The following is a 6035-nucleotide window of genomic DNA, read 5'->3' as shown; positions in this document are numbered from 1 at the left end:
CGTTGCCACCTTGGGTAGTAAATGAGCCCTACAAAACCCAAATAAGTCAATAAATCCAACCAATGGGCAGGGGCTGGTTCCATATCCTCCTGCTGGTTACAATAGCAGTGTAGGCCTTATTATATCACTTTCTGTGTTATTATATCGCTCTGCAGGTTATTATATCGCTCTGCATGATATGACAGTGTTGTGCAATGTGCTGCAGAAATCTCTCTTGATCCGCCAGTGGCTTAGCCAGTCTGCCCATCTGTTCTCCTCTCAGGGGGTGGAAATGTGCCACAGAGAATTTTAGAGTTAATTCTTGATTGGAGGTTTGGCAGGCATCCATGTATTCCTAATTTGCCGAAGAGGAAAGGACCTGATGGCAGCCCCTGACCTTCCTCCCACCCCCTGCAGTGTCCCTCATAAACAGCTTTGGGCTGACTGAGGTGAATTCACAGAGAGGAACAAGGTGGCAATGTCTGGCCTGGGACAGAGCCATAATGAAGGCAGGACACAATAGGGGACCTGAGAGCAGCAAATGCTACAGGGTGAGCAGGGCCCAGCAGCCAGTCACACTTGTCACAAGCACTTCACATTGGGTCAGGCACTAATGAGCACAAGAAAGTGACCTCATGGGAGCGCGGACGGCTGGAAATTCCAGCGCTGACCCGAACACCCCTCCTGCTGCCCCGAAACAGCACGTGACTTTGGGGGAGGATTGGGACTTAACCCTGTAAGCGCCAGCAATGTTGCATAATTGCATTGTGCCAAGGTAGTAGATTCAACATTTCTGGGTTTCTCTTTGACCTTTGGTGTGTCCCATGTTTACTGGCAAAATTCTAAACACCAGCACACCCTTACCTCCTCCAAACAGTTTATCACTTGGTGCACGGCCGAGACAGTTGGCCTGATGAAGGGGTACCCCCCCGAAACGTTGCTTTCTGAATAAACACGCAGGGGCTCTGCCCCGCTTGCACTTTACTTGTTGTGCCGGCTGATTCAATTTTTGCCATGTTTACTGGCAACACGTAGGGGCAGATTTATTATGAGGTGTAAAAAACAAAATTCGCCACACAACGCTCGGCTTTGCAATGTAAAAAATGGCTTCATTTTTTAAAAAATGTTTTACAGCGACTTTGCAAGGTCTGAAGTGGCTTAAAATAACAGCGCAAATCTGACTCCCGGACAGCATAAAATAAAACCCACCTTGATAAATTTGCCATTTATTTTACACAGCTGTCTACACTGTTTTTTTCAGAGAATTTCATTTCACACAGCATAACAAATAGGCCCCAAAGGAAGATCAAAGAGAGCCAGCACACAAAGGGTTGTTGTGATATTGCCTCCAACAGAGAAAAGGGAGGCTTTTTGCCTGCCACCAGTATCAGTTCTGCTACAGGTTATAGTATTAGGGTTACCATCTTTTCTGCAAAAAATACCAGCCTCTCTGTATTTTTACCTTCCTTCTCTATTAATCACAGGGGCACCAAGCATTGTTTCTACTGGTCATGTGGCATATCTGGTATACAGCAGTCCTGTCCATGAATCCTACAGTCTGGGGTATTAGATAAGGCTACACACTATGGGAGTCTGGGGTATTAGATAAGGCTACACACTATGGGAGTCTGGGGTAATAGATAAGGGTACACACTATGGGAGTCTGGGGTAATAGATAAGGGTACACACTATGGGAGTCTGGGGGGTATTAGATAAGGCTACACACTATGGGAGTCTGGGGTATTAGATAAGGCTACACACTATGGGAGTCTGGGGTAATAGATACGGGTACACACTATGAGAGTCTGGGGTAATAGATAAGGCTACACACTATGGGAGTCTGGGGGTATTAGATAAGGCTACACACTATGGGAGTCTGGGGGTATTAGATAAGGGTACACACTATGAGAGTCTGGGGGGTATTAGATAAGGGTACACACTATGAGAGTATGGGGGGTATTAGATAAGGGTACACACTATGAGAGTCTGGGGGGTATTAGATACGGGTACACACTATGAGAGTCTGGGGGTATTAGATAAGGGTACACACTATGAGAGTCTGGGGGGTATTAGATAAGGGTACACACTATGAGAGTCTGGGGTATTAGATACGGGTACACACTATGGGAGTCTGGGGTATTAGATAAGGGTACACACTATGAGAGTCTGTGGGGTATTAGATAAGGGTACACACTATGAGAGTATGGGGGGTATTAGATAAGGGTACACACTATGAGAGTCTGGGGTATTAGATACGGGTACACACTATGGGAGTCTGGGGTATTAGATAAGGGTACACACTATGAGAGTATGGGGGGTATTAGATAAGGGTACACACTATGAGAGTCTGGGGTATTAGATACGGGTACACACTATGGGAGTCTGGGGTATTAGATAAGGGTACACACTATGAGAGTCTGGGGTATTAGATAAGGGTACACACTATGAGAGTCTGTGGGGTATTAGATAAGGGTACACACTATGAGAGTATGGGGGGTATTAGATAAGGGTACACACTATGAGAGTCTGGGGTATTAGATACGGGTACACACTATGGGAGTCTGGGGTATTAGATAAGGGTACACACTATGAGAGTATGGGGGGTATTAGATAAGGGTACACACTATGAGAGTCTGGGGTATTAGATACGGGTACACACTATGGGAGTCTGGGGTATTAGATAAGGGTACACACTATGAGAGTCTGTGGGGTATTAGATAAGGGTACACACTATGAGAGTATGGGGGGTATTAGATAAGGGTACACACTATGAGAGTATGGGGGGTATTAGATAAGGGTACACACTATGAGAGTCTGGGGGGTATTAGATAAGGGTACACACTATGAGAGTATGGGGGGTATTAGATAAGGGTACACACTATGAGAGTCTGGGGGGTATTAGATAAGGGTACACACTATGAGAGTCTGGGGGGTATTAGATAAGGGTACACACTATGAGAGTCTGGGGGGTATTAGATAAGGGTACACACTATGAGAGTATGGGGGGTATTAGATAAGAAAACACATCCGGTAATAGAGCTTCTCCAGCAGAATCCTGCATTGAAATCTGTTTTTCCAAAACACAGATGGCGCCTACACACCAATATTACAGCTAAAAAAAATACATTTGTTTGTTTAAGAATAAAATTTTAAATGGTAGAGTGAATTATTTGCTATGTAAACAGTGTAATTTAGAAATATAAAGTATACCATAACAATCATGACAGAATACCTCAACCAAATTTGGGTAAGGCCTCAGCAATCTGCAGCCCTCCAGGTACTGCACTTAAACAACAGTAGCCAGAGGTTGCCCATGGCGCCTAGCGATTATAACATACTCCTTGTCTCTGCAATAGATTTGTGTGTAGTACAGGTAGATAAAGTTACACACATTGACTGATTCTCCTTCCAATGCCTGAGATTCAGATCCTGGCCACCAGGAGGCAGACTGGGCTCACAAATAACTTACAGTTCCACGCCTGTAGCATTCAATAGTTTGCCTTCTAGCACATCAGGAGCACATATTCCCCCAGAATCCCAACGCTCATCCTATATTGGCTTTGCCCAAGTATTCTGGCTGGGGAATGTCAGTAAGTTGCCTACAACCTCAACCCTCTGAATTGATTACAACATACATTATACAGGTACAGGACCCGTTATCCAGAATGCTTGGGACCAAGGGTATTCCGAATATGAGGTCTTTCTGCAATTTTGGATCTCTATACCCTAGGTCTACTAAAAAATCAATAAAACTTTAAATATAAACCCAATAGGATTGTTTTGCCTCCAATAAAGATTAATTATATCGTAGTTGGGATCAAGTACAAGGGACTGTTTTATTACTTCAGAGAAAAAGAAAATCAATTTAAAAAGTCTAAATTATTTGATTAAAATGGAGTCTATGGGAGACGGGCTTTCCATAATTTGGAGCTCTGTTGATAACAGGTTTCCGGATAACAGATCCCATACTTGTATATCTAAAATATCTGTATACATAACAAAATCTACACCAGTTTTATGGTACCCCAAATTACAGGCTGCCTCTGCCTTACCTGGAGAATTCCATTTCGATAACCAGGTCTGGCCTCTGCTTGCGTTTTTGTACAAGGACTAGAGTGTTATCAGAGGGCTATGGGAAGATCGATCTATCAGGATAATCAGTGTATAGAATGACAAAATATAAATGACATCCAGGCTGGGATTTGTGGCAAGGCCTAGGGCGGCACAAATGAAGGGGTGGCAACCTGAAGCTTGCTTATACCCGGAGCACTAGGGATGCAGGAGATTTTTCCGATTATTTGAATCTACGAGTGCCCTGGGCTCCTGGTTGGGGTGGGGATGGATGGAGGGCAGCGGCCTCCAGGCACCCTCAGTAAAAATCCAGCTCTGAGGACATATATATATGAAGTTAGGACTTTTATAGGTTTAGTTCTCTATACATTTATACACAGGTACAGACACTCTTGGGGCTCTCATGAGCAATCAACCTCTTCAGAAAAAAACTATACAATTGTGTTTAAATTTGTGGAACCCTTTAAGCAAGGAGATGGCCGCTGCTCTCCCCCAAAAATATTGCTGGTCCTGTTTTGCTGCATCTGGGCCTGGACGGCTTGCCAACATTGCTGGAACAATGAATTCTGAACTATACCAGAGAATTCTAATGAAAATGTCAAGACATCCATCAGAGAAGTGAATACCAAAGACAGCGATCCTAAACACACGTCATTCTACCAAAGGATGGTTTAGGAAGAATATTCAGTGAATGGCCAAGTCAGAGTCCTGACCTTAATCCAATAGAAATGTTGAGGAAAGACCTAAAGTGAGCGGTTCATGTGAGGAATCCTACTAATACCCAGGAGCTGAAGCTGTTCTGTATGGAGGAAGGGGATAATATTCCCCCCAGTCGATGGGCAGAATTGATTGACATTTGCAACAAATGTTTAGTTACTGTTATTGCTGCACAAGGGGGTCACACCGATACTGACAGCGCCATTCACTTATGTTTGCCCCCCCCCCCCCCCCCCCCCCCCCAGATATGTTATCGGATCATTTTTTCCCAATAAATACATGACCATATATAATAATTTTTGTTTCATTTGTTTAACTAGGTTTCCTTTATATACTTTTAAGACTTTGAAAATCAGAGGATATTTTGGCTCACATTCATATAAAAATATAGAAAATTTAGAAGGGTTCCCGAATGTTCAAGCAGCGCTGTATTTGTGCATTGCTGACCTGGGAGACAATCACTTTGCTGAATTCTAGTGCAAGATCCCACTTGTCTAAATATGAGGCCAGAAAGCAAAACAAATCTCCCATTTAATATGCAGGGGGGATACTGTGGGACTGAGAAGTCTAACTTTTCCAAATAGATTTTAATTAGATCCATGATTTCTCTGTGGCGTGTTGTGCAACTTATTTACTCATATTTGGTTTAAAGGCACAGTGACACATTGCAAGCAGGGAAAGAACTCATGTAGTGCAGTGGGGAAATCCCTGGGTTCCCATAGGTTTCACTGGCATCTTTACAACAGTCTGTATCGGGTGCACTGGGCGGCTTGTGGCCTCCTCGGAACTCCAGAGCCTTCATTTCATTTGCAAATTTTAAATTGTACTCAGAGATCCTGGATGAGAGGCTTAAAAACCATCTCCCGTGAACATTAACAGTGGGCTCATTGCAGGTGTTAGAGTAAACGAGACCATACACTGCTAGGTTTGGGCATCCACATTCTGGGACAAATTGTGCTGATCCATAAATCTGATGAGCCATTGGGGCCTATGGAGACATCGAACAAGAACTGCCTACACTCCTTTAACCCTGCATGCCCACTTGACTGACATCTGCCTGATTTCTGGCCATTTGTTAGCCAGGGAGGCCCCATACACAGGCAGATACTGTGACTCAAGGGGCCAAAGCAGCAGCTGAAAAAGCTGGGATTTGGCCATGCAGATTCTGACCATGCTGCCTAACCATCTGGGCATGTATGACAGGTTGGGGGCCTGTTTTAATGGAAGATCCTGCCTGAAAGAGAAGTGACTTTACTGTGACGTTTCAA

Source organism: Xenopus tropicalis, chromosome 3 (assembly GCF_000004195.4).
Source record: "Xenopus tropicalis strain Nigerian chromosome 3, UCB_Xtro_10.0, whole genome shotgun sequence".
In the NCBI taxonomy this organism is placed as follows: Eukaryota; Metazoa; Chordata; class Amphibia; order Anura; family Pipidae; genus Xenopus; species Xenopus tropicalis.
This window is presented reverse-complemented; position numbering follows the sequence as displayed.